Genomic DNA, 24,353 nt, shown 5'->3' with positions numbered 1-24,353 from the left:
AAAACCCTGTTAATTTTTCACTCTGCTTACATTAGTTTTCAGTCAATTTAATCCATCCCAGGAAATACACTTGCATGAACATGACTCAAAATAGATGAATCATTGAAATTCATTCCCCTACAAAAAAGGGAGCTGTACAGACATGACTCTGAATAACTACCCACCATTAGCTTCCCCATGGAACTCATTTTTTGGTTTCATTGTCTGTTCCTAAAAAAGCTGAAAATATCATTTGGAAAATTGCTGATAGCTTGGAAGATGGGAAATCTCAAAATATGTTCTGAAGCCCAAAAACTGTATAGCAAATGGAGTGAACAAAAAGATGCAGATAGAATGAGTCCACGCGCACAGCTTGTTCACCTGCCCTTTTCAACTGTGCAGCGCTCCCATGTGCATTGATTTCACGTGTTTACATGTTAAGAAAAGATTTCTTAAGCAGTGCAGTATGGTTGGGATTTGGTACAAAGATGAATTAAGCATGCATTAAACATGCTTTATGATCTAATACTTTAAGATGTGTGATTTGACCTGTCCCTAAAATTAACAGGATAATATAATCCCATGCACAGTTCAAGGTGCTGTAAGATTTCAGAAAGCAGGGACAGTTGAAAGTTATGAATATCAGAACAGATTGTTTTTTTCCTGTTAGCAATGGTAATGAGAAGTGGGCACATTGATGGACACAGTAAAATGTCATCCAGATTCTCCAAATACATTTGAATAAATATGGAAGAAAAATGCTGTATTATATATGTTATATATATATATATATATATATATATATATACACATATATATATACACACACATATATAGATATATGTATATACATAACTTTCCAATTGAACTTAATTTTAGTTCTTAAAGAATTTAAACAAAAGTTATAATGACAGAGGTAACATTCAGAAGCCTTCTCTCAAGTTGGTTTGGTTTTTATATTCTTACAACTCTGAACTCTATTAATAAAGAGGAAAATATAACTTGAGCAAACTTAACAGATGATCTGCAAATATGTGTTGTTATTTTTCTACAAGGAATACCATGTACTTATATAAAGAGAAACATTTATTATCTGGACATTTTTCGAGGCTGCAATGAATTTTCCATGATTTCCTTCAAAAACAACCTGGGGAGAGGGTAAAGTACATCATTTACAGAAATGCCTATATTATTTCTGCTATAATGAATTGACATTTACAACTTTATGAGGCCCCAATAAATAGGGGTGTGTTTGGAGAGGGGACAAGGAGGTAATCAGCACAACAAGAGAGGGAAATAAATAAAAGTTCTTCTTGTCTCTCCTTTGCACCAGTATTTTGGCATTATGCAGACAAAACATGTACACCTGATATAGTCAAGTGTGGTTAACCTCCTTTTTTGCTCTGCCCTGTACCGACTCTGCTGTATTGAATTCAGCTTGGTGAGCAAGGGAGTCTTTAAAAGCTGAACAATGCATAGCCTCAAGGACTCTTAAACTTAAGACATTTGATTAACCACAAAACCGTGGAAATGTAGACAATGGTCAAATCTATTGGTCAAAATAGTATTCAAACCGAAAACCATACAGATTATTTACAGAAGCGTGGGATCTGCCAGTGAACCTAGACTATGTCTGAGAGATGATCATTTTGCTGGAGCCAGGGCTCAGGCTTTTTCTACAGCCAGATTTATAAAATGGACTCCATAGCTTAATTAATCCAGGCTCTGACAAGGACTTCTTAAAAGTAGAAAATAAAAGTAGATTGCAAAGGAAACATGATCACTTCAGGATGAACTACAGTTTGGACCACTAATGAGAAAAATAACAAAATTAGACCTGAGGATGTCTAGAGTGGATGTTGGTTTTACGGTGCCTCTTAATTTATGTCACAGACACAGAGGGACAAGAATGCTATTTTTGCTATGTTTTAATCTTCTGGCCAAATCCTGTTCTCATGTTTGACTATTTGGGTGGAATGCACCGATGCGATCTGGGCATAAATGATATCCTTTTACAGACCCTTCCCAGGTCTCTTGAGAAACTATTTCTGTTCTCAGAGGTTACCTCTTGAAAAATGAAATGAACTCTGGAACATGGCAGCTGGATTCCACCGTATGGTGAGCATTTTATTAACTACGATGCCAAATGATTTGTGAGAAAAGGAATGGAATGTAGGGGTTTTCCCTCAAATATATTGTAATCCATTGAAGACAGAATAAAAATACCACATTAAGGGAATCAGGTTACAATTTGTGTGTGAGTAGGAAATGCTGATTTAAACAGTATTAATTAGTCTATGGGAGAAGCACTGTTTAAAACAATTATTACTCTATTCGTTAATAAATGGCACACTATATTATGGCCCTTTAATTACACAGAAAATATATGTGTATGTCTCAACACAGTGCTGTTTTATTTATGTTTAAATTTTGTCCACTATCTCAAAGCCCTACTGTGTATAAGAATAGATGGGCTATAAATGCAAAGTAAAGTTAGTGAAAGTTCTATGACTTCTATGTGCATTTCTAGAGGAATAGGGCTATTGAACAGGTGGTGTGATATGTTAAATGTACCATGAACTAGAAGTCAGAAAACTTTTGTGTGAGTTGTGCTCTCATTGTTAACCAGTTGAAAGCCCATAGGCAAATGTAATCACTGACACAGTTCTGGACTTTGAAAAATAAAAAATAAAAAATAAATTGGAATATGTCATCCCCAAAATATATTTTCTCCCAGTGTCCTCTGACCTCTGTTCCTTGTGAAATCTATTCCTTTAATAAATCCTTAGGAGGACCTGTTCTTGGTGTGGGGAAAACAACCAAGAATCTGTCCCACAGCTACCCTGTTTTCATAGACAGAAACAGATGAGATTCTATGAGGAAATGGCATGTATCATGAAGGAAACAAAGCATGGTGTTTTGCAAAAGAATGTCTGTGGGGTTACAGTAGGAAAGACCCTCTGAGGGGTGATACTTCACAGTCAGAGCTGAACCATGGGAAAGACCTAGGAAGAAAGAATTCCAAGCAGAGAATTAACAACTGCAAGAACGAGGGTCGTCTGGCTGGCTCAGTAGAGTGTGTGACTGTTGATCTTGGGGTGGTGAGTTTGAGCCCCATGATGGGCGTACCGGCTACTTACCAAAAAATGCAAGAACTGAGAATTAAAAAGGAAAGAGAGAGGCGCCTGGGTGGCTCAGTAGGTTAAGCGTCTGATTTTGGCTCAGGTCATGATCTCACGGTTTATGAGTTCGAGCCCCACATTGGGCTCTGTGCTGACAGGTCAGAGAGTGAAGCCTGCTTTCAGATTCTGCGTCTCCCTCTCCCTCACTCATGCTCTTTCTCCCTCTCTCTTTCAAAAATAAATAAACATTAAAAAATTGTTTTAAGGGAAGAGAGAACACCATAGTGGGTCTGGAATCCGGTGGCCAAGAGGAGATGCTGGGGTGCAAAAGCCATCAGAGGGCAGATCTTGGACTGCCTCATAAATCAGCATTCAGTGTGTGGATTTTATTTTATTTTTTTAATATTTATTTATTTTTGAGAGAGAGAAGAGAGAGAGAGAGACAGAGCATGAACAGGGGAGAGGCAGAGAGAGAGGGAGACACAGAATCCGAAGCAGGCTCTAGGCTCCGGGCTGTCAGCACAGCCTGACCCGGGGCTCAAACCCACGAACTATGACATCATGACCCGAGCTGAAGTTGGACACTTACCCGATTGCCACCCAGGCACCCCTCAGTGTGTGCATTTTAATCTTAGATGTCTGATAATGGCATGAAGGGGTTCATAATTTAAAAAAATAACCCTGGTGGCTGGGTATAAAAAATCACTGGGACAAGTCTTAGATTGGGCTGCTAAGACAGAATAAACTGGGTTGCTTAAACAAACAAACAAACAAACAAAAATGTACTTTTCACCATTCTGTAAGCTGTAAAATCTGAGATCATGGTGCGGCCAAATTGAGTTACGGTGAGAGCCCTCTTTCTGATTTGTACATGGCCCTCTTCTTGTTGCCTCCTCAAGTACAGAAAAAGGAAACTCCCTAATGTCTTATAAGGGCACTAATTCTATTCATGAGACCTCAGTCCTCATGATCCAATTATCTACCAAAGCTTCCACCTCCTGACATCCATCTCACTGGGGGTTAGAATTTCAGCATATAAATGTGGTGTGGGGGGGGGGGCAGGTAACAAACATCCCATCTATGAGAGAAAGGGAAGGTGGAAGATATTAGACTAGTTCATAGACTATGAGGATAACAGCTGATCGGGGTGGTAGTGAGGTGAATAGATTCAACGCAATCAGTTTTGAAGTGAGGAATTGACAGCAATTGCTATGATAGTTTGTTCAGGGGTGAGTAAGAAAGCAAGACTCCTGGCTTTTAAGCCTGAACAATTAAATGAAATGGTGCCACTTACCATAATGGGGAAGAATACAGGAGAGACAGGACATTCATGCAGTTGGTGGGTGGATCCCTTCTAAACTGATTAATTTAGATACGCTTTTAGATATCCCAGGGCAGATAGAAGAGTCAAGAGCTAAAAAGTCTTGAGCTGCTGGTAGAGGTTTGGAATAACAGGTTATTAAGAAGCTTTAAAACCAAGAGACTGAATAGTAACTAGTCTCTGAGAATAGATTTCCTATAAAGACAAGAGTTACATGAATGGTCTAATGGAAACTTAGTTGGGGTCTGGAAGTTTCCAGAAGGAGCCAGCATACCTACCTTGGGGGTTGGGGACTTACCTCAGGCAAGACCTGGTGCTCAGATTTTCATGGTCAGAAACTTGATAGGTCTACACATTAAGAAGCAATTCCTTCCTCAGGGACACAAAAACCAATAGTTCACAGAACTGAAATATGAAGCCAAATCATAATTTATTAATTAGTGTAAGGACCAGATAATTTTGAAATGAAAGGCATCTATATTTAAACAATAGGAATTTCTATAAATGGAACTAAATTTTACTTAGGACCCTTCTTATGCTAATCCTTTAAATGCCCCTGTTCTGATGCTGATTCTATTATAATTAGAATTTCCTACACTGAAAGGAATATGTTAATAGAATTACCTTGAGGTAGTCTACCTCTCTCCTGGAATGGTTTACCAATAGCACCATAAATACTTTGGTGAATATTTTCTTTCTTAAAGAACCTCTGAATTGTGCTTGAATTGATGTTACAGATACTTGCCTCTGCAAATCATGCTTGAAGGCTCACTTTCCTGACCAATCTCTCTCTCTCTCTCTCTTTTTTTTTTTCTGATTGACAAGTTATTTTCTCTGAATATATTAATGGACTCAGTGAGATTTCTTCAGTATTCTTAACAATTCTGTTACTTCAGATGTATTTGCCTATATCTCAGCTGTGCATCAATTTAATAACAAATCTCTAGTTGCAATGGTATGCCTCTTGCGTGCAGGTTTCGGGGGGAAACCTATAGGTGCCCTATAAGATCACAAATCACTAAAGAGTCTTTCAGTAGTACTTAGTTGGCTGTTTTTATTGAACTAACCAAAGACTAAAATTTTTCTCCACAATATGAATGGAAGAAAAATAAAGTATGTTTGTGATAAATTTGAATTATTCATATATTCAATTGACCATATTTTGCCCAGCCCCAATATGCCAGTGAAACAACTCTTGTATGGCATTTCACCTCTTTAATTTGGATATTCAGGTGACGTTATTTAAAAGTTTATTTCTTACAATTTGTGAGCCCAGAATTATTTCAAAGTAACTACACTTCATCGAAGAATTTATAGATTACCTTTGAAACTCAAAGCAATCCTGCTATGTGTGGAATTTCCTGGTTAGTAAATATTAAGCTAGGATTTAGAAACTCCTATCTCCTAACATTTAATCTTAGAATATTGATAGCTAAGATTTCTTGTTGTTTTTTTTCCTATGAGCAGTATTTTGCTAGGTACTTTAAAAAAAATCTCATTTAATCAGCACGCAAAGTAGGTCATTGTATTTTGCTCTATCTATAGCAAAATAAACTGAAAAATTATATGATGAAATTTCTGCCTAAATCCTCAGAACTGTGAAGAGATGCCACAGGTTTTGCACAAAGGGAAGCTGACTTCAGAGTTCATAAGCACTGAACCATAATGATCAATTATGGGAACTTTATTGAAGTATAATTAACATAGTGCTGTGTTAGTTTCAAGTGTATAATATAAGGATTCAACAATTCTCTACACACTCAGTGCTCATCAGGATAAGTGTCCTCTTAATTCTCTTTCTCTATTTCATCCATCACCCCTACCCACCTCCCCTCTGGCAGACATCAGTCTGTTCTCTATTTAAGAGTCTGGTTTTTTTGTCTTTTTTCTTCATTTATTTTGTTTCTTAAAGTCCACATATGAGTAAACTCATATGGTATTTGTCTTTTTCTGTCTGGCTTATTTCATTTGGCATCATGCATTTTAGGTCCACTCATGTTGTTGTAAATGGCAAGATCTCATTCTTTTCTATGGCTGAGTAATTATAAATATATATATGTGTGTGTGTGTGTGTGTGTGTGTGTGTATACACACACACACACACACACACCACATTATATGTATATAATGTATATAATGTATATGTATATAATACCACATATGTATATAATGTGATATATATATCACATAATTTATGTCACATCATATTGTGATATATATCACATTATATATATCTCACATTACATATCTATATATAGATACCTCACATTATATATCTATATTAGATATATAGATATACCACATTATATATCCATTATATATATATACCCATTACACATTTCTTTATTCATCTATGGATAACACTTGGGTTACTTCTATATATTGGCTATTGTAAATAATGCTGTAGTAATCATTGGGTGCATATATCTTTTCAAATTAGTGTTTTCACTTTCTTTCAGAAAATACCCAGTAGTAGAATTATTGTATTAAATGATAATTATATTTTTAATTTTTTGAGGAACTTTCATACTGTTTCCCACATGGCCTCACCAATTTGCGTTTCTGCCAACAGTGCATGAAGGTTCCTTTTTCTCCACATCCTTGCCAACACTTGTTATTTCTTGTCTTTTTTATTTTAGCCATTCTGACAGATAGGAGGTGACATCTCACTGTAGTTTTGATTTGCATTTCCCTGATGATGAGTGATGCTGGGCATCTTGTCATGTGTCTGTTGGCCATCTCTATGCCTTCTTTGGAAAATGTCTATTTAGGTCCTCTGCCCATTTTTTAATTGGGTTATTTGTTTCTTTGATGTTGAGTCATATACATTCTGTATATATTTTGGATATTAACCCCTCATCAAATACATCGTTTTCTTTTTTTTTTTTTTTTTTTTTTTTTTAATTTTTTTTTTTTTCAACGTTTTTTTTAATTTATTTTTGGGGCAGAGAGAGACAGAGCATGAACGGGGGAGGGGCAGAGAGAGAGGGAGACACAGAATCTGAAACAGGCTCCAGGCTCCGAGCCATCAGCCCAGAGCCTGACGCGGGGCTCGAACTCACAGACCGCAAGATCGTGACCTGGCTGAAGTCGGACGCTTAACCGACTGCGCCACCCAGGCGCCCCAAAGACATCGTTTTCATGTATCTTCTCCCATTCAGTAAGTTGGTTGCCTTGCCATTTTGTTGATGGTTTCCTTCACTGTGCAAAAGCTTTTTATTTTCATGTAGTCCCAATAACTTAATGTTGCTTTGTTTCCTTTGCCTGGTGAGACATATCTAGAAAAAGCATTTCTATGCCTGATGTCAAAGAAATTACTACCCTGTTTTCTTCTGGGGGTTTATGGTTTCAGGTTTCACATTTGAGTCTTTATTCCACTTTAAGTTTAGTTTTTTTGTACAGTGTAAGACAGTGGTCTAGTTCTATTCTTTTGCATATAACTGTCCAGTTTTCCCACGATTATGGAAGCTTTAATGCTCCAAATGGTCTTCATTTTCATGAGACCTCCATAGTTTGTTTTTCTTTAAATTATTATATTAAATAATTGTCCATTTTTATTTGTAACACTAAGATAAGATAAGATAAGATAAGATAAGATAAGATAAGATAAGATAGTAATCACGTGAAGGGATAGTGACGTTGTTAATAAAATGACAGACCTAGTCAAGTTTGCAAATGGAGTCCTATAATCAGTCCCGAAATCATTATCAGGTTTATATAATGTTACCCGAAATAAATAGTAAAGTTTACAACCTGAAATATATTCTCTTTAGAAATACCACTCAGTAGCTGAGATTATGACATGCTAATAATAAAGTCAAGAAAAAAAACAGGCTTTGTGGATTACTTACTAATTTTGTTCAAGAGTACCTTCATTTCATTCCTTTTTTTTTTTTTTTTTTTTCAGAAAAGTTACTCCAAGCATGAATCTTGCAGTATGTCTATAGCGTTATCTTCTCATGCAAAGAACAGCAAAATATACAAAGGTATTTATGTTGCTTGTTTTTCCTGGTAATTATTGCAAGAAATGGCATCTACTTTTTTGTTATATATACTCATCAATATTTCATTTACAAATGAAGTAGCACTTCATGAATTCTTATATAACCTTCATTCAGCCAGAATATGCTCTCAATATGATACATAATAATCTCAGAAGTCTGGATAATAAATTATCTCAGGTGCTTTCTCTGAGGTCTGTAGAGAAATTGGAGTCCCTAGCCACAGAGGTTAATTGCTGATACTGTCCCCCACCTACCTTTGTTCTGATAAGCTTTCACTTGCTTTAACCATCTATCTCTACCACTTTACCACTTCAGAGATCTATTATATTAGAGCCTTACAATGCCATTCCGGTATTTCTTTCTCTTCTCTCTCTCTCTTTTCCTTCCTTCCTTCCTTCCTTCCTTCCTTCCTTCCTTCCTTCCTTCTTCCCTCTCTCTCTTTCTTTCTTCCCTATTTGTGGTCCCCTCTGCCATGAAATATGAGGCAAACTTCATAAAGTGAGACTTGAATTTGACACTAGTCACTGCGTTTTGTTTACTGCGTTTACTAGTCACTGCGTTTTGTTTAAACAGTTCTATCCATGGCTACCATTTAGTTCTGATACTTTATGAGACTGAGGCTTTATGCTTATATTTGAGGAAATACCAGATCTGGGGAGAATATTCCCCATTTTGCCTGTATATACACCAAAATTACAAGAAAAGAGCAGACAAATAGAGTAATCATTCTAAAGATGCAGAAAATCCTTACAGAAAACAATTTAATTTCTAACTATTGTCATGGTAGGTAGCAAATCCATCCAATTAGAGGCAGTGGGAGTGCCCATCACTCGCTGAGATACCCCACAACCAAGGAAATGGACGGAGGTGTGAATGCTGACCGGCTTGGCAAATGACAAGTCCTTTGACACATCACCATGTGCTTCTGCAAAACCTTCCTTCTCTGCAACCCATGGAGTAATTTACTGCCCTGAACAGTTTTTTGCCCAGTGGTAAAAGTCTTCCATCAAGGGTTTCTATCCCTCTTTGGTCAAGTCCTACAATCCTGCCTACAAGTCGTCCCGACTTCTGCCCTCTTGGTATATGACAGAGACATTTCTGACTTGGTGACTAAAAGTTCTCAAGGCAAATATGGTAACAGAATCCTTTCCGTGGCTGAGACAATGCTATGTGTTCATTTGATTATCTTTGTAAGTACACCTACCAACTGCAAAACGGGCTCTAGCTGTTTTGTACGCCATGATTCCACACTCACCTGATCCATGATGATTGGACCAGTCATCAACACAATATGGAGTCACCTGTCCAGAAATTAGGTCTGGGCAGAACAACTTCAGGTAACTGACTGCTAAGTACACTGAGGTACAAGGAAAACTAAGTTGGTATTAAAGTTCTGAGCTTCATCAATCTCTATATTAGATTACTTGACATGTTATCTTTCTACACATCAGTGTTCTTGCATACAAAATGTGGCTGGACTAGATGCTGCCAAAAGCCCGTTGCTTGGTTTCTTTGAGTCCATTTCTGTTTATGCTCCTTGATTTTAGATTACTTTTTTGACTATGTATTAAGCCTCCAAATCTAGACTGGGAACTCTCTTTCTCTGCTTCCATGATATCTTGTGTATTGCTCTATCTTATCTATTGCAGCATAGTATTCCAATTATCCGTTTACTTGTGGAATGCCACACTTAACCTATGAGTCCACTAAGATCAGGGATTTTGGAGGCCAGCACATAGAAGAATATTATTTTTGAGTTAATAATTAATCTCTTAATAACTATATACACAAAAGGGTTGGGCTCCTAAACATAATTTACAGCAAAATTCCAGATAATTCTGTTTTGACAAAGAATTCTCTCTCTTCCCTGAAATATCTGCAATGTGCTACAAGACTACAAGACCTTTACCAAAAGCAGATGTTGTGAAGTCGGATGAAGCCATCATTCAGACATGTGGAATGTCCGAAACTGTCATTTTTTGGCAACCATAAGTCTGCTCTGGTATCTCGATTCAGAGACATGGACTATTTTCTGCAGGATTGTATTATAAATAGTTCATTTAAATCTCAAAATTACAAAGACTGTTTAAACTTGTATTTGGGGTCTAACATGAATAATCACTAGTTCTATTTTTCTATTTTTAGTTCTTATCAGATTGGCAAATAGTGTATATTAGATCATATTAAGTTTTATTTAATGTTATGAAAACTGTTTTATAAGTTACATGTGAGTATCATATATTTTTGGATGGTAAAGTGTGTTAAGTTTGGGGATATTATTATTAGTGTTTTCGAGTAATATCTGAAGCCATACCTTAAATTCCAACTGGCGCCGAGGTAGACTAATTAAAAAGCATAAAGTGGTTTTACTAGTCACTGCGTTTTGTTTAAACAGTTCTATCCATGACTACCATTTAGTTCTGATACTTTATGAGACTGAGGCTTTATGCTTATATTTGAGGAAATACCAGATCTGGGGAGAATATTCCCCATTTTGCCTGTATATACACCAAAATTACAAGAAAAGAGCAGACAAATAGAGTAATCATTCTAAAGATGCAGAAAATCCTTACAGAAAACAATTTAATTTCTAACTATTGTCATGGTAGGTAGCAAATCCATCCAATTAGAGGCAGTGGGAGTGCCCATCACTCGCTGAGATACCCCACAACCAAGGAAATGGACGGAGGTGTGAATGCTGACCGGCTTGGCAAATGACAAGACCCAGAAGCACACCTTCATGAAAAAAGAGTGATGTCAGAAAATCTTGTGAGGCCTTGGGGAGACTTGGAGGCATGTTAGATAAAATATTAGGGAATTAAAATAAGTTCTGGAGAGGGGCGCCTGGGTGACTCAGCTACTTAAATTGGACTCTTGGTTTCAGCTCAGGTCATGATCTCCTGGTTTCTTGAGTTCAAGCCCCTTGCTGGGTTCTGAGCTGCCAGCAGGGAGCCTGCTTGGGATTCTCTCTCTCTCTCTCTCTCTCTCTCTCTCTCTCTCTTTCTCTGCCACTCCCCCACTCACGTTGTCTCTGTCTTTCTCAAAATAAAAATTAATAAACTTAAAAAAATAAGTTCTTGAGACATGATTAATCGCTAAATTGCTTCTTTTCATCTTTGCTGCGGGGTATCACTTTCTTCTACCCTCCCCCTTTTTTCTTTTTTCTTTTTCTGCTTCTAATACCATATGCATTTACATTACAGAAATCCTTGAATTCAGAGTCATCAGGTTATCTTCTCAACTATATAATTCTAAACGCCCCAAAATTGATATTATCTTTTAATAAAATAATAAGTGGTGTTTTTGATGAGCATGTGAGAAACTACGATATGTGACGTATTTCTCTTTCAGCTAAAACCCATTTGCATATTTTAAAACCTAAATCTTGTAAGGGAGACATTTTCCTGAATCCATTCCTGCCTTTCCATATCTAGTTCCACTGTAGTTGTTCAATGGCGTTGATTAGGAAAATACAGGACGATCTAAAGTCATGAATTTAGAAGGCAAGCGCGCAAAATATTTTTGAGCCCTAACATAAAGTGTTTCAGTTTATTGTATCCTGCCAGGGAATTTTGACCAAAACCCTAGAATCTGATGTCTTTATGAAAGGACTCAAATTCTAAGCAACACTAGTAAAACCCAATGTTCCTTACTATCGAAAGAGTGACTATATATAGGGAATTTTCCAAATATGTATCTGTTCTTCTACATTTAAACTCTTCATTTGTGTTCACTATTATACAGAAGATGAATTCTAAACTCTTTGCATGATCCACAAAATCCTCTACGTTATGACTTTAGACTGCTTTTTTAATATCTCCTTCTTCTTTCTTCCTATAAACAGGTCCTCCTTAGTAAAGAGAGGTGTAACCAATATGCATTTTCACTAAATATGAAAACGTAGATGCTAACATCCATATTCGGGCTTTCAGAAGAAGCCCAATCCTACCATAATGGATAGAATTAATTTCTAGTTTACCAAAATAAACCTGAAATTGTATCAAAATTAATTATAGCAGCTTTATCCAAAAATTAGTAGACAATTTTTTTTTTAATTTCACATTATCCTACAAGAACAATTATTTCTGAACACAGTGTCAGCTGCTGGATTATTCCTGTAGTTACTGGACTACACATGTGCAATGTTCAAAGGACATTTGTTTTCCTTTGAGATGGAGCAACACTAAAATGCTTGTTTTGGCTTCCCTACCTTGGTACTTAAGGTTGTGGCCTAGTCATTGTTTTATCTTTCTCTCTAAGATGACCTACTGGGGTGTAGATTTATCACTCATTCATATGCTAGACTGGAAAATATGATTCATGATGTTCGGGACTTTTATTGATGTGATCCCCAAAATGAAGCTTCACATACTAGGTGACAAAAAGCTTTTTAATATTTTTCAAGTATGTACCTAATATGATTGTCTCCATGCAACATCTTGTTTGTCTTGTTTTAATTTATAATATTTTTATGAGTTCCACCGATTCATACAGAAGTTGTAAGAAAAATTGTCCTGATATATGGGCTCAGAAGTAGTTGGTTTTAAGGTGATAAAACAATGTCCATGTGCCTCCGCATTCATATTATGCACTCTTCCTACAATATCTTTGTAACAGATTGATAGCAGCAACTTTACAGAGAAGTCAAGGAAGATATACTTACACTCTGGATCACATCAGTTCCGGTTACTTGAAAGGAACTGCTTTATATTCAAGTAACCATTAGTATTGAACAATATCAAGAGTGGGAAAACAATTTACAATGTATAATTTTAATCCTTTCTTTTGTTCAAGAATCCTCCTCAACAAAAAACAAAAATGCTCTTCCTTCTTTTAAAAACATTTATGTGAGAATAAAATGGGTGTGATCTAATCTTTCCTGAATGTCACAGAGTTCTTCTTCAGCTATAGGATAAAAAAAAAAAAATGTTGAAAGCAATCACCCATCTTTGTAGTCATGGTCATTAATTCTGTTTCATAAAAGGTGTTCCGTAATTATTTTGTTAAAAAAATCAACTGAAAGATCTACATATAACTTTGCATACTAGTGATCACTAAATCACTTAAGCCAATAACAATTACATGTATACACACACACACACACACACACACACACACATTATATTTACTTATTTATTTTGAGAGAAAGACAGAGAACAAGCAGGGAAGGGGCAGAGAGAGAGAGGGAGAGAACCCCAGGAAGCCTCTGCACTGTCATTGTGGAGCCTGATGTAGGACTCAGTCCCACGGAACCATGAGATCATGACCTGAGCTGAAACCAAGAGTTGGACGCTAATGAACTGAGCCACCCAGCTGCCCCCAAGACTTTTTTTTTTGTATAGATTTTCTATTATAGAATACTCATTCAATCTGTTTCACTCTCGTTAGCTCCAGGAGATCCAATAGGTGCTTATCTCTCAGCAAGTAAATAAAGCAGAAGGAGAGTTAAATTCATCATTTGCCTCAGTCAATCTATATTGCCATAACAAATGACACAGATGGAGTGGCTTAAACACGGAAATGTATTTCTCACAGCTCTGGAGACTAGAAGTCTAAGATCAAGGTGCCTGCTGGTTCAGTCCCTGATGAGAACCCTTTCCTGGTTCCCACGTAGCTGTCCTCTCATTTGATTCTCACATGGCACACTACAGGCCCTTTCTCTTCTTATAAGGACACGGATTCTGTCATGGAGGCTTCATTTTCTTGACCACATCTAAACCTAATTACTTCCAAAGGCCCTAGCTATAGCCTTATGAAATGTATTTTTTTAATAATAAGACTTGAAAGTCAAAATCACTCCTTGATCCAGAGGCTGCAGGATAAATATCGTGTTAGCAGGCATGAAAATAATAGTAATTTCATTGTGCATCTCCATGAGAGCTCTTGGGTGACCATGTGCATTGTCAATGAGCAATAATATGAAAGAAGTCTTTTTTTCTGAGCAGTAGGTCTCAACAATGGGCCTAAAATATTCAGTAAAGCATGTTGTAAACAGATGTGAAATCATCCAAGCCGTGTTATTCCATTTATAGAGCATAGGCAGAGTAGATTTAGCATCATTCTGAAAAGCCCTAGGATTGTCAGAATGGCCAATGAGCATTGGCTTCAACTTAAAGTCACCAGCTGCTTTCACCCCTAACGAAAGAGTCTGCCCGTCCTTTGACTTTGAAGCCATACATTGATTTCTCCTCTCTAACTGTGAAAATCTAGATGGCATCTTTTTCCAATATAAGACTGTTTCATCTACACTGAAAATGTGTCATTTAGTGTAGCCACCTTCAGTAATGATCTTAGCTGCATCTTCTGGGTAGCTTGCTGCAGCTTCTACATTGCACTTGCTGCTTCATCGTGTGATGGCTTCCTTCCTTAAACCTCATGAATCAAACTCTGGTGGTTTCCAACTTTCCTTCTGCGGCTCCATCACCTGTCAGCCTCACAGAATTAGAGTTAGGGCCTTGTTCTGGATTAGGTTTTGGCTTAAGGGACTGTTGTGGCTCTTCTGACCACCTCTCCAAACCACTAAAACTTTCTCCAGATCAGCAGGAAGACTGTTTTGCTTCATTCTCATTCATGCGTTTACTAGAGCAGCACTTACAATTTCCTTCAAGAACTTTCCCTGTGCATTTGCAACGTGGCTAAATGGTTGAAGAAGCCTGTGGCCTGTCTCAGCTTTCAACATGACTTCTTCACTAAGATTAATCATTTCTGGCTTTTGATTTAAAGTGAAAGATGTGCGACTCTTCCTATCACTTGTATACTTAGAGGCCATTGTAGGGTTCTTAATTGGCCTACTCAATATTGTGTGTCTCAGAGAAGAGGGAGGTCTAGGAGGAGAGAAATGGGGAAATGGGTGGTCAACAGAGCAGTCAGAACACACACAACGTTTATTGATGAAGTTCACTGTCTTATATGGGCATGGATCATGGTGACCCAAAACAATTAACAATAGTAACATCAAAGATCACTGATCATGGTTCACCATAACAAATATAATAATAATAGGGGCGCCTGGGTGGCTCAGTCGGTTGAGCGTCCGACTTCAGCTCAGGTCATGATCTCGCGGTCTGTGAGTTTGAGCCCCGTGTCGGGCTCTGTGCTGACAGCTCGGAGCCTGGAGCCTGTTTCAGATTCTGTGTCTCTCGCTCTCTCTGCCCCTCCCCCACTCATGCTCTGTCTCTCTCTCTCTCTCTGTCAAAAATAAATAAACATTAAAAAAAATTTAAAAAATAATAATGAAAAAGTTGAAATGTTGTGAGAATTACCAAAATGTGAACAGAGACACAAAGTGAGCAAATGCTGTTGGAAAAGTGGTGCCCATAGATTTGCTCAACACGGGGTTGCCACAGACCTTCAATTTGTGTAAAATACAATAAAACAAAGTACAATAAAGCAAACAAAAAATGTGTCTAATTCCTTAGCTCACAAATTCTACCAAACCCTATGACACAAACACAATTCAGCCAAGTTCTTGCTACTTTCGAACAAAGATCATCTTTATTCCATTGTCCCATATTTTTCCCCAGTTCTGAGACCTCATCAGAATGGCCTTTACCATTTTTATTTCTACCAATGTTCTGTATGTGATTATTATATTATGTATTACTCTTTTACAGCTCTTCTCTTTTTTTTTCCTCTGAGTCCTCACCAGAAATCCCTTTTAAATCCCCCTTACACCAGTATCAGTGATTTCTGTCAAGCATGTTCTTCAAAACTCTTACAAGCTTCTACCCATTATCCAGTTCCAAACCTGCTTCCACATTTATAGGTATTTGTTACAGCAGCAGCTCACTTCTCAATACTAGTTTCTGCCTTAGCTCAGGCTGCTGTAACAAAATACTACAGGCTAGGTTGTTTATACAACAGAAATGTATTTCTCACAGTTCTGGAGTCTAGAAAGTGCAAGATTACGTTCCTGGTGAAAGCCAATTACGTTCCTGGTGAAAGCCCCGGTTCCTGGTTTGCAGACTGCTGTGTTACCATTGTATCCTCAGATGATGGAGATAGAAAGTTCTAGTCTATTTCTCTTCCTGTAAGAATACTAATTACATCATGGGGCTCTACCTCATGATATCTTCTAAAAACCTAATTACCTCCCAAAGCCCCACTTCTTAATATCATCTCATTGGGGGTTAGGATTTCAGCGTATGAATTTTGGGAAGGACACAAAGAAACAGTCCAAAACACCATTAAGACCACCAAGCTGTAAGGCTAAAAAAAAAGTCTTCTTTTCTATATATGTACAGATACTTGACATATGCTATAAAGAGGTATTGCATTTTAAAATATCACTATTTTCTGCACAGTAGGGGAAATCTATCAGGAGTGATGTATATCAGTTCCAGGTCAAGCATTTAAGAAATAAGTGTATCTCCTCACCCCTAACCATGCTCTCCTTCTCATTTCCCTGGCTGGAGGCAGGTAATGACATGTCTCTAGGGAAACAGGGAAGCCAAAATATGGAAAATCTGGGCAGCTGAACCACCATATGGAGGCGAGCCATCTGCTAAGAACACCCTCTGTGAATCAGTACAGGAGTAAGAAATAAACTTTAATTGCAATTGGAGTGTTCCCACACATTTTGGATTATTTTGTAAAACACTCTTATGCTAACCACTTCTTTCTTTTTCTTTCTCACACTCTAATTAATACATCCATTTTCTAAAGCTTTCGCATAGCCTTTACATATTCTGCATGCTTTATAACTGGATAAAATATGATTTCTCGTGGATATTACACATGCCACGGAGTCTTGTGAAATTTTTAGGTGATAGTGTTGATACAGTGTTGATTCATCCTCTCAAGATAGAAGAAATTTTCAGTTCTCAAATAGAATTTTTTCCTTAAAAATTCTTGGAATCAATGGTATTACATGACCAAACATTTAAAGGTTATGTTTAATGTTATAAATTTTAGAACAATAAACACTTGTATAGAGACTAGAATTTTGATACAGTGTAGTATCCATCAGTCTTTGCTTTAATTTAAAATTATTTGAATATATTTCACTCAAAGAGGATACATTTTTCTTCCAAAATGTATTGCATTGGGAGTAACTTCTGGTATTTATAGTATTCACCAATCTGTGTGTCTGTTTAACTACATTTGTAGTTAATTAACAGTCTTCACTGTTGGAACATTGATTTTTGCAATGATAAACACACATTTTTATTTCAACTGATATCATTTTGGTCAAAATATTTTTAAGAAATTGTACTCCTAATTGTATCTACAATGCTAATAAATTTTTGAATATGACTCTAGATATTAACATTACACCTAATAGCGTTGCCTAAATGGTATTACTGATGTATTTGGCCTGATTATTATGAGTTTAAAAATGCAATCCTACCATTGCCAATCACGTGCAACGTCAGGTATGACAGAATTGACACTGATGTAGATATTTGACAGTCTCTTTGTCCAAAGCTTGAAGCCAACATTGTACGATAGATTTTTGCCAAATACTAAGGATGAAACTTAAAATTTTGGTATATTATTACCACTTCCATAATATTTTATAATACTTCATACCTTACCACTTTGGCAAATATCATTTCCTCTCCCTTCCTTTACCTCAACATTAGCTTGTCTGTCTGATAAACCTATCCTTCCAGATGCAATTAAAATCTCTCCTCCTTTCAAGAAATCTACCTTGAACATTATTTTCTCAACCTCTCAACCGCTATCATCCTATACATCACATACCAATTTTTCAGTTGCGTGTGTATTTTATAGTAGGTCAGTAAATGTCAAATAATAGTGAGATAGTGTCAATTTATAGGTTTGGGATGTAATGAATATCAGGCAAAAACATTTACAGGCTTCTGTTTAACCAGAGAAAATAAGCCCAGGTATTGTCACACTCCAATCACCAGTTTGCAATGAGATGCCTGACTAGGTACTAACTTGTAACAGCGAGGAAACTTTGCTTGCGTTGAGCAGGTGTGGGACTGATGGGCTCATTGGTGGTCAGAGGCATCTCCTAGGCTTCTGCAAAATAAGAAGTGTGAGGGAGAATATTCATCTATAAAAGAGAGCTGAAGAAGCTCTGCAGTAGGGGAAAGATCCCTGTGGCCTCAGTTGGGAGTGTTTTTATAGCACTGATTTACAAAGTCCCCGGCAGCAACACTGGCTCTGTGAAGAGGTGGGGTGAGTGCTTGAACACAGACCAGGGACACTGCCTGAGAAGCTGCCTGTGGCTCCGTTCTAACCCCATTTCTTCATACTGACTACGCCTTTGCTCCGCACTGAGAGCACTGATCACCTGGCCTTTAACCCCCGGGGCCTGAAAAAGGGGCTGAACAGCAATAAAAATATCAAAATAATTAACCTTTCCAGAAATAGCTTAGACTTCTCCAGTTGCTTTGCCTCCTCCTAGCATTTCGAAGAGGCCCTAGCTCTTCTCGGGCCTTGTGATCTATACTGACACTCAACAGCCACCAGTTGCTGCCTGGGACCCATTCTGCTTGCAGCCGGCCCTCCCACGGGAGAGGGGCTTGTGGAAATGGTCTGGACTATATAGAGCAAAGAATCCACAACACTAGTCTAATCAGCCAGGGCTGTCCCAGAGAATACAAAAGGACATCCGCGGAGCAATACCCATTTGAAGAAAATCCAGAGAACAAAGGAAACAACAGAGACTAGCACAGAAGACAACAGGGAAAAAAAAAAAAAAATAGAAAATCTACACACGCTCTGATCAATATCTTCAGAGGAATATATTCAAGCCATAAAACAAGAGTCGACAAATAAGAACAAGAAGCAATTAGAGATGAAAAAGGTCTTCTGGGGCCACCTGGGTGGCTCCGTAGGTTAAGCATCTGACGTCAGCTCAGGTCATGATCTCGCGGTTCGTGGGTTCGAACCCTGCGACGGGCTACGTGCTGACAGCTCTGAGTCTGGAGCCCACTTCGGATTCTGTGTCTCCCTCTCTCTCTCTGCCCCTCCCCTGCTCATGCTCTGTCTCATGCTCTCAAAAATAAAATAAACATTAAATAATTTTTTAAAAAGTCTTCTGATGGTCAAAAATACAGGAAAAAAGATAAATATGGTAAAAATGAAGTTGAAGAACTCTCTGAAAAATTATAAAACCCTAGTCATTGGATTTCCAAAAAAAAGTAATGAAAGCAAAAATAAGACGAAGAAAATAATCAAGGAAACAATAAAAGAAAATGCTACAGAGCCAAAGTAAGGCAAAATGTATTCAGAGTCAAAGGACCAAATGAACAAATAGAATGAATGTAGACAAATCTACACATAGAGTTCTATAAAGGGAGGCTACATAGAGTGAAGTATTGAAGAAAAAAATTAAGACAATTTACTCACAAAGGGAGGGAAATATTAATGGGATCAGATTATCTTGTCATTAAATGATCCTAGAAAAAAAACATGGAAAATGGAAAATTATTTAAAAACAAAATAATTTTGAACTAAGGGTAATAATCTGCTTTGAAGATAAAATGAGTATTTTAGGTATGGATAAATAAAAAAATTTGAAAAGTATCTTTGATATTTTGAAGAATATCTTTCAAAAGTATGTTTGTCATGGCCTTCTAATATGTGTGTATTTTCCTGTCTGTACTTCAGAAGTGTCATTTTTGTGAATCTGTTTCTATACCTAATTGTGTTAACTATTTTCTCAACACCCTTTCTGTCTTATCTACTAGGCATTTTGGGGTGTAGAATGATTTGGGATCACTAAATAAATTGGGTTAGTGAACACCATATTCAGCTGTTTTTGATATGACAATAAAAAGTAACATATATATATATATATATATATATATATATATATGTATATACATATATATTTGTTTTACTGATATACCACCAAGGACCAAGTATTTTATTGATTTTTCCTTAACTTTTATGACAATCCTGTCAAAGATTAGAGACATTTCCGATGTACAGATGGCAAAATCAAGATGCAGGCGGACCCCCCAGTGGCTTCTGCAAGGCTACAGGTTCCATGTGCGATGTTTTAGTTTCCTTTTTTTCCCCCTTTTGTCTCAGGTTGCTGTTTTTGACTTTAAGGTTTATAGCTAGGATTTAAAATTTGAAGGATTTATTTGTGAAAAATTTAGTCTCATTGAGGATACATTTCATCCCCCACAATCTGGGCTGAATTAAACTAAAGAGTACACAACTTGCAACATGTGTTTTCTTGAGATCACATGAGCGACCTGGGAAAGAAATCCCAGCAGCCCAGCATGCATGCACTGGGGAAATAAATGGTGGCACCACCCAGCCCCAATTCAGCGTGTGTTACAAGTAAGTTATTATGAGATGTGGCATCTTAAGGGATTTCAGTTGATGTTGCTGGTAGAGAACTTGCATGGCGTAGATGCCAGAAAAAAAGAAAAAAAAAAGCTATTTGGTTGTCATATTTTATGTTTTGTATTGGAGGTTGTATAAAATGTTAGCACAAGGCTACAATGCTGATCGTAAATTCAGTAAATTTACTTAGAGTCTCCAAATTAAAAACCACAGGCCAGCTAAAAAACAAAACAAAACAAAACAAAACAAAAAAAAGGGATTTTTTTCATTACTATATTTGCATCAATTGGTGCAATGGATCCCTGTCAAAATAGCTGAAAATTTTCAACTCCATCTAGCAGCTCATACTCCTAGTGACTGAAGGAGCTACATAATTTGCAGAGACCAGTGCAAAATGAAAATGTTGTTTGTCTTTTTGAAAGTGGTGAAGAATTTCAAGACAATGACAGGAGAGCATTAAAACAAGTGTGGAAGGTTTAGAAGCAGGGGTTTCCCTGTAGCTGCACAGGTCCCAGGCCCAGGAAGGACCTATGTAGGTAAGCAGTCCAGGTGGTGCCAGGGAAGGTGAGACAGATCATGGAAACGGGGAATGCAGGCTGCCGGGAAGGACGGTAAGCATCCCTTTCTTTATGCCCCAAGCTTGTACGCTTTATCAAAAATCTTTTAAGGCTAAAATTTGTGAGTACTCTGCCACTCAAACTACTTTAGGTAATTCTGCATCTCCATAATCTTCCTTCTGATATTAGGAAATGTCAGTGACGTTTGAGGGACCTTTTAGTTGGGATACCTAGTCCTGCTCCATTCTTATCTTGCTGTCTCCCTCTCCTTGCCCTGTGTGTCCGTGGCCATCTGTCCATTCATTGGTTTTTCTGTTGCATGCCTATAAAGAGAGCTCCCAATTATATAAATTTATTGCCCCATAAACTTAGATCCATGTGTTGTTATTATTATTATTATTATTATTATTTGTAGAGGTATAGAAACTGCTAATTCCAGAGACATCTATATCCTCCTAGTAGCAAAGCTGGATCCCAGGTCTTATTCTGATCTGTGCTGCCTCGCTTCCTTACTGTTTCATGTGTAAAGATGTGGACACTGAAGCACAGTATGAGTAAGTCACTTAGCAAAATCACACAGTTGCCTGAAGGCAGGCGCCAGCCATCAGTCCACAGTCTCTGAAGACGATTAGTGGTGCATTCCTGCATCCCCAACCTTGCCTTGTTCTATTCTCGCCCTTGTTACTGCGTGAATGTTGGGTAAGATTTAGAAGCAAAATTATATATAAAGGGCTGCTCCTAAATTTTTTTTTAACATGACCCTGGAAAAATGCTTTTTCAATCCTCAAAATCATTCTCTGTGAAAGCAATTTAATGCAACAGATTCCAACGATATTATGATCCTTCCATGGATATTATCTCCCTCCATGGAACTGACATGGAAGACAGATTTGCTCTGCAAACGGTTTTTAAGAGGTCCGTGAGATATTCTGGCTAATGTGCCGCATTATATGATGATTTGAAATCATAATTATAGCCACTAATTGTCATGTAGCACTTCTTCATGTCAGACACTTTTCTAAATGTTTTACATATGCTAACATATGTAATCGTCACAACGTACCTAAGAAAATAGATATTGCTAATCTCCCCTTTTTACAGATGACTAAACTGAGGCACACAGAAATTAACTGATTTGCCCGGGTCCTGTGCTGATAACCCCAGGGTTGTACCACTTCCCTTACTATGGATTCACGAATCGTTTTAATATGACATAAGTCTTTGATCCTCGTGTAAATGAAACATTTCTACTCTTGGTTTGATTTAGAAGATCTCTGGGGTCCTTTCTGTCTCTAAAATGATACAGTGTTAAGAGAAGAAAACATCAGCTGTAAACCACATTCAAATAATTCCCATTAACTGTCAACAATGCAATTATGTGTTATTTTTACGTCACTCTTGCAGGTTTTTTTTTTTTTACTTTAAAAACTTAAATGATTGCATACAAAATAAGGAAATTCTGTTCTCATTTAATCCTTACTGTGAAGATAGGCACAATGATTTCATTATTCTGAATCTATTGATTGCTCTTGAAATGTCCTGCTTCTGTAATTAGGACATGCCGTAATCAACCACATGCTAAATCTTTCCTTTAATAACTTTTTTGGCTTTATTGTTTGGTTGTCCCCTTTAAAGATAACACTACCTCACAACATTTGAGGTTTTCAGGTAAAGCATAGTTTGTTTACATATTCTGTATTAAAGAAGCCTGGCTCAAGGTAAAACGTGTTTGATAATGTTCCCTTTAAGGACAGCTTTTTATATTGTTCATTCAGTCCTCCAAAACACTTCTCTGTTGGATGACACTGTATAAACAGTGCTGATTTGTGTTATAATTAGTTATATGGTGCAGTATCTTAAAATAATTTCTCCAAAGAAAATTGCCTTTTCGTTTAGAGAAAAATTGGTTTAAATGTTTTTAATACTTAAAATCAGTTAGCTGAAAAAGTCAGTAATTAAAGGGCAAAATGCCACATGCATACATCAAAGATACTGCTACAAAGTATACAGAAATATGCTTCAGTTCCCTTGAAAGCATGCTGTATAAAATAATAACTTGGCAAAACATTTTAAAAATCCTAAGAATCTCCTTTAGTTTTTTTTAAGTTATCTATATTCCCTTATTATTTTTTCTAAAAATGATATACACAATTCAATGAATTAAAATACACATTTTCTAAGTCAAGCATCTATGTTAGAGTTTAATATATTTGGTAGAAAAAACTGAGAATTAACAACATTTTGCTCTGCAGACAACTTTTAAGAGGAATAAAATGCTAGCTGCAAAGTGGGAGAAAAGATTTGTAAATCACATATCTGACAAAGTACTTCAATCCAGAATGCATAAAGAAATTCAACAGTAAGAAAATGTAGGGCGGCAGGGGGGAGGGGGGGTGGGTAGAGAAAGAAAAGAAAACACCTGAAAAGACTCTTTACCATGGAGGATATATAGTTGAAAACTAGGCACATGAAAATATGTTCCACATCATTGACCATTCTAGAAATACAAATTAAAGACACAATGAGCTACCACAAGGTGTAGATTATATGGCTGTGCTGGTGTGGATGTGTGACTCTCATACCTCGCTGGTGGGAATGTAAAATAGTACACTTATTTGGCAGGCCCTTAAAAAGCTACACATGTAGTTTAATAAGAAAAATGCTTGATGCTTTCTTGTAAAGCTAACATACAACCTAGCAATCACCCTCTTGAGTATTTACTCTAGAGAAATGAAAATTTATGTCCACACAAAACCTGCACATGAGTGTTTTTTGCAGTTCCATTTGTAATAGCCCAAAACTAGAAGCCAAATGTCCCTTCATTGGGTGAAGCAAACTGTCATATATTCATACAATGAAACAGAACTTAGCAATAAAAGAAATAAACTCCTGAGACCCACGGCTTGGTTGTATCTCAAGACATTTTACCGAGTGAAACAAGCCACTTGCAGAAGGTTGCACACTACATGATTCCATTTATATAACAGTCTTGAAGTACAATTTTAGTGATAGAGAATAGATCATTGGTCAGCAAGGCTTTGGGTTGGGGAGAGTGCTCTTGTATAGGTTTATACAGGGATGGCATGTCGGTGCT

General features: G+C 37.1%; 1 long non-coding RNA gene across 1 annotated transcript in view; it reads left to right on the top strand.

Moving 5' to 3' along the window:
• Positions 1–13,304, top strand: part of LOC125909284 (uncharacterized) — a 92,553-nt gene extending 79,249 nt beyond the window's left edge. The window contains exons 3-4 of the long non-coding RNA XR_007453642.1: positions 8,330–8,408; positions 10,320–13,304. This is a non-coding gene — a long non-coding RNA (uncharacterized LOC125909284). The remainder of the gene's footprint in view (positions 1–8,329; positions 8,409–10,319) is intronic.
• Positions 13,305–24,353: the final 11,049 nt, after the last annotated feature.

This window comes from Panthera uncia (assembly GCF_023721935.1).
Source record: "Panthera uncia isolate 11264 chromosome B3 unlocalized genomic scaffold, Puncia_PCG_1.0 HiC_scaffold_1, whole genome shotgun sequence".
NCBI lineage: Eukaryota > Metazoa > Chordata > Mammalia > Carnivora > Felidae > Panthera > Panthera uncia.
The sequence above is the reverse complement of the archived record's forward strand: the minus strand, read 5'-3'. Positions and strand labels throughout refer to the sequence as shown.